Below are 11,229 nucleotides of genomic sequence, written 5' to 3'. Positions count from 1 at the left end.
GTCACAGAGGCAGAACCTGTAGTCAGAAGGCTGACATGATTTCCCAGGTAACAAGGAAAGCAGGTAACAAGGCAGGCAGGGTCTGCATCAGAGAATCTGTCCATGAATGAGTGCTGGAAAGTCTTGCATGGGATTACACAGAATGATCTGGCAGCGTTTTAGTGAACAGGAGAGGCTTTTATACTGGCTTGATTGCAGATGAGTTTGTGTGCACAGGTGAGTTGAGTTGGCTGATTTGCTGTATGGCGGCACAGAGGCAGGGTGAGTGGAAAAGTACTGTGTGACTAAGTGAAGGCAGGTGAGCTAAGGAGCACAACTGTGACAACAGTAGATCGTCTCAGGGAAACACAGGAAGAGCAAATGGGGACAACATGCACCAAAGGATCAACGTTCCAAGTTGAACCCAGGGCCGACTGCCAAATACCAAACACAAGGCTCCTAAAGGTATGTAGAGAACCTAAGTTACATAACCGGTGACTTATTTTGTGTTTCTGAGCTGATGTACCACCTCACACAGCTAGTAGTTTATTTTTAATATAGATATTAGTTGTTACATCTTGTTCGCTGTCTTTATGCTAATATGATGGCCTCCCTAACAAAGGTAACGCTCATGCTGGGGAGACTGCAGTTTTTACAGTTGATGTGGCGCTGCATAGCTTCTTGCTGGTCTTAATGTGGCCTGCTGAAAAGCTTGTGCTGCGAAGGGTATCAAAATACCTTTGCCCTATCCCTGACTGTGATTATTGTGTCTGAGTCCTGTTTAAAGTGAAGTACCAAGGACATCTCTCTAAAACCTTGTACGTATTTTGTTATTTGGTTCTTTCTTTATTTATCTGGTTAATCTCTTAAACTTATGCAACGGTAATGCTCTGTTACTACCGACGATAAGGGTTCAGGGGCGGAACGACTTCACCCATTACACCTCTGATTACATTGCAAAAGAGGCAGAACAGGCTTCAGAGACTTGGATGGTCGAGCAGCACATGCACTGGACAGACTGTCAAGCTGGAAAAGAATCATAAACCACTAGATATGAGCTGAACAGACAGATATAGACTGATAAAAGTTAGAAATAAACAAAGCCCACCCTGTGGTTTGAAGGAGATGGATGACCGAGTGAAATACAACGGTATGGAGCTGTGTTCTTTGCTTCAGAGGCATTAATGTTGATGCTATGGCTGTAATTGTGAAACTTACTCATACCTCTTACTTCTCATCGCCTCCATATTTGTTACACAAAGTCTTTATAGTCTAAATTCATCAACTTTAACCATAGCTTCAACAGTTATTTAGGATTCTACAAAGACATAAATACAAGTTTTAAATGCTGTTATGTTATGTTATGGCCTAGATGATTTGAAAGAAATATAATGAGAAGAAGAAAAGTGTATGAACCAGATTCAATATGTGCACAAATTGGAAAAAAACAAAACGTAATCACCCTCAACTGCTTGCAGGGAATTTTCCGAATGTTTCCTGTAGCGTACACATCGGCTAACCCCGAAAATTTTAGGGACATTTTCAAGAGTTCTGTGTATGTGTGAAGACAACTCTAGAAATGCTTCAATATGAGCTAGAAGCTTTACAGTCTTACAAGTCCCCTTCTGAGGGAATCAGCTAAGCGCTGCACCTTTAAATGGAACTTGGTCAGTCAGTATGGGACCATCACATAGCCCCATATGCATCACTAGTGAAAGATTTCAGATATCCTGAAGACCAAAGCGAGTAGAACAACCAGTTCACAACCATTTTTGAAATCACTAAAAGCACTTTAAGTGGTCAGAAGACTAGAAAAGCTCTATACACATCTGAGTCCAACATACACTGTTTGTTACAAGTGTCTTATAACCCAACACAGTTTCATCAGATGGCTGTTCACCATGAATCTGTTTCTGCTCAAGGTTTCTGCCTCTGAAAGGCAGAATGTGCTTGCCACTGCAACTTTGCTAAATGTTGCTTATTGCTATGCTCATTGTGGATTTATGTTGGGTCTTTGTGCATTTTCTAACAGGTCTTTTTTTGAGTGTCTTGAGATAACATTTCTTATTTATTGGCGGTATACAAATAAAGGCTGACTGATACAAGTTTAAAGGACTGGAAGTGTAACCATACTTTGTTTTTTAAATGACTGTGACATCTTCTACCCATATAGACATATTTATTGCCCAGACAGGGACAGTGAGACAGTCTATCATTTTGTCTGGTCTGGCAAGAGCCACCTGCGCTCTATTCTCTAGATTTTCTTTGATTGTGATGCATGACAGCCGTTGCTTACACTGGCTGTTTGAAAGCTCAAAGTTTTAAACATACATGCCAAAATGAAATGGATCCGTCACACAGCTAACATGCAGCCATTGAGAAACGGCCCTAAGAGGATGAGACCAATGCCATTCTTTTCCTCCCAGCCAATGCAATCCCCATCCACTTCATCAGTGTTGATCTTTGTCACTCCTGTGGACAAAGACGTGCGTCTTACCCCTTTGCTGACCTCATTCTGTACATGTATGAGAAATGTTATCTGAAATCCTGCTTTTTTAACAACCAAAGGTATTACTATGTGTTCAATTTTGCCATGGAAAATGGAATGAAAAAAAAAAGCTTTTTTGGCAGAGTGCTCTTAATTTCCTCATCTGACATGGACCATGTTGCAATACTTACTTGGCAGTAAAATTTACTATGTATAAACAGTCTTCTTTCTGGTGGTCGTTTGCTTTCGAAGGACATAAAGAACCATCAGTATAAAATCCAGTCTGTTTTAAAAACAGATAAAACTCCTCACACAGGTTTGAAACATTTGGAAATACATTTGCTGTCTTAAATAAACTTTTTTGCTGATGTGCTGGTTCATGCCTTAACAAAGAATGATTCCTAAAAGTGTATGTGTCTGAGTGTGCACAGCGAAAGTGTGTGTGTACGTGTGTACGTGTAGGTGTGTGTGTGTGTGTGTGTGAATCTTTGTGATGCTACGTGGCTTCCTGCTGGTCTCATGGTGCCCCCTGATAAGCTGGTACTGCAGAGGGCTTCAGAATGGCGCTTGTGGCAGTGGAATTAGCTTCCATTGTCATGATAATGACAGTGATACTCTTGCCCCATCCCTGACTCAGACCAGCCATTGTATGGAAACAGGAATGCAATTTCTCCTGCAGCGGCATTCGAAAATCCTGTGAGAGTGAATGATCCCTAAATGACTCTCCATTCAAGCGAGGCTGCAGGGCCAGCAGCCAATTAAAGTGGGAGCAGCAGCACAGCACCATCCTGAAGACCTTAAGCTGTCTCTAAACACACACATTAAGCAATACAAAAACACACGTACACACACCCATTAGTCACTGTATTTTCCTTTTACAAAGAACATCTAATCCCCTAAACTATCTTTCTCCTTACAGCCCTAATTCTTCGGGGAGCACAGGCAGTTTGTATCAAATAATAAAAGAGCTTTATTCAGCACAATACATACACAGTCTAAGGAACACGAGTTATTGATTTGAAAAAGCATAAATATTGGAGTTAGGAGACAAGAGTTCCCAAGCAAAGTGCAGCCCTCTTCTACTCCATCCTTCCTGGGTAAACTCTCTGCTGGTTGTTGTTGTACCAGACAGTCTCGTCTGGGTGTTTATCTGGACAGTTGAGGTAGAGTCACGATGGAAGGTCAAGGGTTTCAAAGTGCTCACGCTACAGAGCTGAGAGTAAGTGGATGTGAGCTTTGAGAGCTGAGAAGAGGCCAATCAAACCAGATAAGGTAGTTTTAGTAAACAACACTAATAATGTGTCACGACAGCATGATGACAATACAAGTAAAACTTTAAAGGTCCCATATTATGCTTTTTCTGGTTTTATATGCTCTTTAGTGTGTTTTCCATGTGTCCTGTGCATGTTTAGGCACATCTAAGTGCAAAAATTCAAAGTCCGCAGAAATGCGGCTTCTCCTACGTCCTCCTGTTAGCTGTAGCATTAGCCGCATGTAACGCTCGGTTCTAGCCCCCCTCGATAAAAATGTGTCAGTGCGGCGTCATTGTCAGTGTGAGATCACTGATCTAAGCCCATTGGCTCGTTGTGGCAAGCCCAGCAGCTCATGTTGAAATTTCCGAGAAGCGTGCTGAGCAACTGACCAATAACGACGGAGCGGATCGGCAGACCAATCAGAGCAGACTTGGCCTACGTGGGGTCTAACAGTGGGGGCTCAGCAGAGCGTAGCTGACGGACTCAGAGCGTAGAGGGAGCAAGGAGGAGCAGTACATGAAGACAGACACTTTTTTCTGACTTTAGCTATTGTGAACATACAAAAGTAGGTACATAGATTAAATATACAAACCCCAAAAAGGGCATAATATGGGCTCTTTAAGTGAGAGTTAAATTTCCCCTTGTTTTGGGGAAGGGCACTTTAAAGCTTATAATATTTTTTAATGCACTTGAGCACATGTGTACAAAAACCTACTTTGTGATTTCAAAGAAATGTTACCATAAAGTACACGTATTGAACTGGGCATACTTGTGAATGACCATCGAATTATCACGTCATGATTTCCTTTTTCGTTACTCACCAATTTTGTGTACCCTCAAGTAAAGTGATGCAGGATACTGATGTCACTACACAATTCTGAAATGTCTGCTGTTAGCTCAGAGCCCTGAGAGGCTAGGTGGGACATTGGCGCTTGAAACATGGTAATGTCCACCATGAAGCCCTTATCACACAGCCACATGCTATCACGGTATTCCCTTCATTGGCAGAATGTGTGCTGCATTTTCCTTCAGTTCCTAACCAAGTGAGCATCTGAGCATGACTCGGCAATCGCTCTTCACAATGCTAAACAAGATCTCTTTACTCTGACCAAAGCTCCCTCATTAGTGTTTTGAACTGGTTACTGTTGAGCCCTCTGCTTTAGATGAAGGTCATGAAGGAAACAGCAGTTGTCATTCCATTGTTGAGTTTAGTTTATTTTGCACACAGACTTGATGTATGAAACAGCAGCGGCATACAGCTAAACCAATTGAATCAATACTGAGATGACTCTTTTCTTTTTAGACCAGTGCAGATGATCTCTTTTGGCCAAGCACGACTGGTGCTCTGTATGTAAGCCACTTAATTCGTCAATTGGTAGTTCAAATTTGCCCTGAAAAAAAAAACACTCAACAACAACCCAATCATTAACAGGAACTTAAAAAAAATAGAGAAACTGAACATAAGTAATGTTGGCTTTTAGCAGTTTGTTGGCTAGCTTAATGTTAAATAAGCATTTCAGCAAAATACACAAAGTAGAAAATATCCATCAATTGATTTGACAAGACTGGGGTTTAGATAAACGCTCTCATCAGACTGCAGTGTTTGTTTATAGTGTAAATGGGGCTCTTATGTGTTGAAGCATCTTGTGATAGTCAAAGGCTGCAATCAGTCTCCAATTATCGCTCTTTACATCTCAATGAGGGAATCCAGCTGCACTGTGGGATGATGACACAGAAGGAGTATGTGCGGGTTTATGAGAGGAGGATGATACAGATGAAATTACAAGGGGGTTTCTAATCATCTGAACAAATGAAGCAAGGATTGCACCAAGTACCCACTCCATGTCTCCACCTGCTTCTGTCCTCTGTTCACTGGAAATAGGATGTTTTCATCTCTGCCATGCCCATTGCAGTGGTTAGGGTTAGGGTCCTTGAAAGCAAATATGATATGTGAACATGAATATGAAACAATCAGAGAGCCCCTTTTATGTGAGTAAGATTGAATTATAATAATTAATTCAATTTGATTATTGGTCTGAGCCAGTTTTGCTCCTCTAGTTTATAAAAAAACTAAAAATGGACAAAGAAATGTACGGGTTTATAGAAAAGAAACACAAAAACATACTTATCAGAGTTTCAGATATGAAAAGAGTTTAATTTTACATAAACTAATATTTGGTCTACTCAGAGGACCACTGTGATTATTCTGACTCTCCTCAATCACCATTAAACCATTATTCCTCTGTCCTTTATCTACACATTCCCCCTCTCTCTCTGGCTGTGTCTCTTGCTTTGTCTTTTTCATTTTCTCTTTTTGCCGCCGACAGTATTGAGCGGTCCACAGAATTTGGATGCAAGATGAACTTTGATAAGAGTTAATGAGAACACAGCATTGTACGGGCAAAGAATGGATTACGTTGCCTCCTCACCAGGAAATGGACTGTTAAGAGCGTCAGACTCACTCTTCAGGGTTTGGAGGAGGAGAGAAGAGGAGACGAGAGTCAGATGAAGACAAAAGAAGTAAAGGAAACAAAGGAAATAAATGACATAAAATAAAAGGAATGGAAGACATGGAAAAACTATGTGCAAGGCACGGAAATGTAGTGTAAAGTACAACATAATGACATGTAATTACTGTAATTTATGGAACAAAACAACATTTCCTGTGCTTAGCAACTGTATGCCTTGCTGTGTATATTGGACACACAACCTAGAACCTCATATTATGCTGCCTAAAAAAACATCAACTGAACTGAGGCTGAAAAACATACAGTAGAGTAACCTGACAGAATGAGAAGTGTTTTCTCAGTTGTAATAAGTTCTCCATTTGACTCAAGGATCTCTTGATGTAGCTGCTTTATACCATCATTGCTATTATATGTGAAACTGCTACCTGCAGATTATTTCAAACCTGGATGTGAGAACTGGATTTCAATACACACTTTCTTATCAAATTTGTATCATGTGTTTCTTCAAACCACAAAAATAAGCTTTTCATGACAGTATAACTATGACACAATACTTAATACCGTAGGAAGTTTGCTTTTTTATTCTTTAGACTTTAAGTCATAATATTTAATTTTAATATCTTCAGAAGTGTTTTGAAAATATAAACTAGAAAATGTAAGTTCAATTAACTTTAGGGAAATAAAACTTAAGTCAAGTTAACATGATGCCACAAGGCTGGTGTGTGGGCCCACTTTCATTCGGAATTAACATCATTTCCTTGAACAGAATATTTTGCTGCAGATGGAAGAACATAAAATGGTGCTAAAATAAAGTGGCTGTCTGACAACAAATTCAAGCAGTGAAAAAATCTTGCATATTACATTGTCATTATAGGTTTTTCTTCAAATTTGCTAACTTGCGAGGTGTAACTGATCCTGTCTGTAGCGATATATAGCTCCTAAGATGGCCCTTTTATAAATTTAGGGGCAGAGTTGATTGGCATCTCCTGCGGCTAATACACATATTGACAAGTACCTTAAACGACCCCATTTTCAAAACAATCAAAACTATCCCTTTAACTTCAAAACGTAGTTCCTGAATGTGTTTACTTTGGTCAATTATTTGGAGGCTAGGTTCTGTGTATGTAAATCATTTCTCTGTCATTTTAATGTAAATATTGAATTTCCTTGTTTATTATTGAACCGTCGCTACTGCAATACACCTCCCTTTTAAACGAGGTCTCTGATCTTAAAGGGACATACCTGGTTAATAAAGGTTAAAGAAATAAAGGTTATTAAGAAAATTACTACACACCATTGTCTCCTGAAAAGTGTGTGTGCTTATAGGTTTTATCAAGCTTTCTTGTTTATGCCAACAAAATGGTTCTCTGTGCATCCTGACTGCCTGCAGCAAAGCCCTTATATGTAAAAAGATGTGAAGTGCATAGTCTTGAACATTTGCATTTTTCTAATAATTAATGCTCCTAATCTGTGATTATAAGGTCATGGCCTAGGCTGACTGCTTCAATACTTAAAATGATGTATAAGAATTTGCTGAAAAGCTAATTAGAAAAGAAATATATTAAATGTGTAAGATATCTATCAGAATCCACAAAGACATTTTCTATTTCAAGCCTTATAAACCAAAATGACAGTGTGCCTAAAAGAGCCAGCCGTAATGGGACTGTCTTGGCACACATTTTTCAAAAATGATTTTCCCTATTCATTCCCTGAGTTACCTACCGTGGTCTCTTTCTACAGAGCAATAAGAAAGCATTTTTTTACAAAAAGGCACGTAGATAGCTCATCATTAGATACATTTTTGTTTGGTATATTGCAATGCAGTTTTTGCACAAGGTGTGATAGGGTTGCAAACTTCCCCCTGTAATGTGGCTCGGCAGTGTGCAAAACAGAAAAGTCTGCACAAGTGGATATTCCCAATCGACTTTTTCCTCAAAACTTGCCTGTGGCCAAAAAGTCTGAACATTGTAAGAGAACACTCTCATCCAATAAAGCCTCTTTTGAGGAAAAGGGCCTCTGGGAGAAGACTGAGTTTTTGCAAGTTTCGTTTGGCATTTTAAACTGATTTGCATTGCTAGTTCCTTAGCGTTCATGTGATGTTATTTAGCATTTTGGGCCAAATTGTATGAAACTGCAGCCAAACCAATTTCCTAACATATTTTGACTTATCTCCCACAAAATCATCAGGACTATTGGACTTTAATACAGACAGTCATGTATCATAGTGGCAGGAGAATGTAAAGAGATGAGGACTGAAGGGCATCCAACAAAAGGAAATATCTTTAATATAGCATGAAATAATGATTCATAGGTGAGAAATGGCCTTAGAGGATTGTAGTATATGTACGTAGACATAAGACATTAAAGACTACATGGTATTAAGCAGTTGAAGTGCTTAACAAACCCCATGAGAAGGGCCTCCAGCAGCAAAAGAGGAGAAAAGAGATGAAGAGGAAAATGAGTCTAACATCTTGAACACTGCCAATAAATGAATAAATAAAAAGGGGAGAGAGGAGAGGGCTGCTCAAGGATGTCATATCTTAATTGAAAATGACAGCTTCAATTAAAAATGTAATCATTTTGTCCGTTTTCTAATTAAAAGCGAAACGACTGATAGTTTGAGTCATTAACTTCAAAGAGTGATGCAGCCTGACAGAGTGGGGGAAGTGTTTCATTTGCTGAGAGGAGAAGAAGCAGGCAGATGAGAAGAGGCACATGCTCTCTTGGTCAGTGAAAGAGTTGTCAAATGATAATAACCAGGAAGTAGCAAGTGATTCAGCATTGTCTTGAAGGTTGTTAAGCTTGACAAAAAGAAAAAACACTTTCAGCAGTAAGTGAATATGAGCAGCCTATCTTATCGTTAGGCTACTTCTCTTCTGATCTAACCCAACGTAGTCTCCACTGCCTCGATGCTTATTACCTGAGTCAAACATTTGATTCTGACATTAGGCCATTTAAGGTCCAAACCATAGTTTTAGTTGTTATTATGAGCCATGAGCAAAAGGGGCAGAGAGGAAAAAGACAGAAAAAAGTAAGATGTGGGTACGCGAGGTAGTTTTTTGCCTACTGGAGGCAAATCCAACAGCTTTTACATTGTCAACTGGCTCCTTTTTTGTCTCACAAACTTGATATGTCTGGCCTTCTCCTCGTCAAAGTTGGCTGTGACTTTGCTATTAAGTTATCATTAAGTTATTTCAGGTTAGACAACATGCTTGGCTCAATTGACCTTAACAGTTTAGGGTCAATTGACCCTATCGACTGACATTGTTCACGATGTCAGTCAAGCTTTAAAAGGATGAACTATTTTCCTGTCTAGAAGGAAATCTATGTAAATAGAGAGAGTACAATATTCATAGGCTCAACAACACACAATGTGAATCATATTTTTGTTTTGAATTCATCAGTAACAGTGACAAGAAACAACAGACATGTGCTTAGACACTTAGGACTATTTTTTTCTGAATTATACTTTCCACTGTTTGTAATTATTATTCATTTTCTGTCTGTTTTTTAAGTTCAGCTTTGTCTTGTGTTACATGTTCAGAATAAACAAATCAAATCAAAAATCAAGATAGAACTTTTTTTTCATTGCCTAATAAGAGACGTGTATGATAAGAGACAAATACAGAAAAAGAGATGTAAAATATCCAGAAATAAATAGCCAACAACATTGAGTCCTCTGACTGGCATGACTTGTAATCATTCCCAACTGAGTGAGGAAACATATTATTAAACCATTAGCTTTCAAAATGTTGCTACACGAAGGCAAGTGGGGAAAAAAGACTGACTGACCTTTATCCATTCTGTGAACTGTTTCCCTTTAGCTCTAAGCAGCGTGTGCTCTTTTTCATTCCTGTTTTGATCCATCTCACTGCTCTTTAGAACCTCTTTGACAGATAAGGATGGCATCTGTTTTTAATCAAATAAAATAAAAACTCCAGTTCATTGTTTATGCCCTGAACTAAAGAGTACACAGACTTAAGTTGGAAGTTAAACCTGATGGACATAGAGCTGCAAAAGAGACACATGTCCTCACAAGTTGAAAGAGGCCATCAAAATACATGATAATGTTGTTCAATATTGGCCGAAATATTTCATAGAAAACTGTACACAAGTTTATCAAATCAAAATGAATGCTGGTTTTAGTTGGAGTAAATAAAATGTAATTTGTCAGTCTTGTATAAAAGTATAATCTTGTACAAGCACTTAAGTAGAGCTAGTTATTTTAATCTTTAATTACTTCAATTGTCAACTACTTTATATTTATTTTTTGATATTAATTTCAGATAATGCAGCAGACTTCAAAATGAGGAATTTCAGCATTGTACTCTCTCAAACTGAAATATACATATTATTGAATATTCAGCATTAAGAGTCAGGAGCTGTATCTTTAAAATGGTATATTGGATATGTTGCAGATCCCACTTCCCCTTTAAGCCTAGTCTGACTTGATCCAATCAGGCCACACCTGAGCAATTAAGAAGCCTGCAGCAGGCCATGCTCACTTCTTAAGTTTGCTTCACACTGCTGAGCTGCATGACAGGCTGCTGACAACTCGATTGTGACTCTGATAGATGCATTATTTGAAGTTAAATCATCTGACTACTATGCTTGTCACAAGTGGAATCAAGTTTGTAAAGAAATAAAGCATGAAGAAACTCTCTGGTCCCTGCACTTTAATTGGTGTACCACTGCAGAAGCTCTAGTTTTTAACAGGTTTTCATATACACTTTCTTCAGGATATATACAATGACACTATTCTCTGCAAAATAAGTGCAATTTAATTAGTGCCAATAGATATATTTTGGCTAAGTATTTATATAGAGGATGATCTGGCAGTGAAAATTAAAGCAAACTCAAAATATAATTGACAAATTTCTACTAAACATATTATTGAATGTCTTTAATCATCAGACTCATTTTCTTGTCCTTTGTAGAGTTTGATTCTTTGAGGTATTCTTTTGTGTTTGCTTGGTCTTCTGACTCTGAATGAAAAAGAAACGTCTGGTTAGTTACTCTTTTTTTTTCCGTCTCAGCTGGG

The 11,229-nt window shown here is 38.6% G+C and overlaps 1 protein-coding gene across 2 annotated transcripts in view; it reads left to right on the top strand.

Moving 5' to 3' along the window:
* The first annotated feature begins 329 nt into the window (after nt 1-329).
* LOC132975589 (RNA-binding Raly-like protein) overlaps nt 330-11,229 on the top strand; it is a 63,529-nt gene continuing 52,629 nt past the window's right edge. Inside the window, exon 1 of one of the 2 annotated variants that reach the window (XM_061040280.1) lies at nt 330-444. The gene's annotated coding sequence lies outside the window, so the exon portion shown is untranslated. The remainder of the gene's footprint in view (nt 445-11,229) is intronic. The other variant, XM_061040265.1, reaches the window with a different exon arrangement.

This window comes from Labrus mixtus, chromosome 1 (genome assembly GCF_963584025.1).
Source record: "Labrus mixtus chromosome 1, fLabMix1.1, whole genome shotgun sequence".
NCBI lineage: Eukaryota > Metazoa > Chordata > Actinopteri > Labriformes > Labridae > Labrus > Labrus mixtus.
The sequence above is the reverse complement of the archived record's forward strand: the minus strand, read 5'-3'. Positions and strand labels throughout refer to the sequence as shown.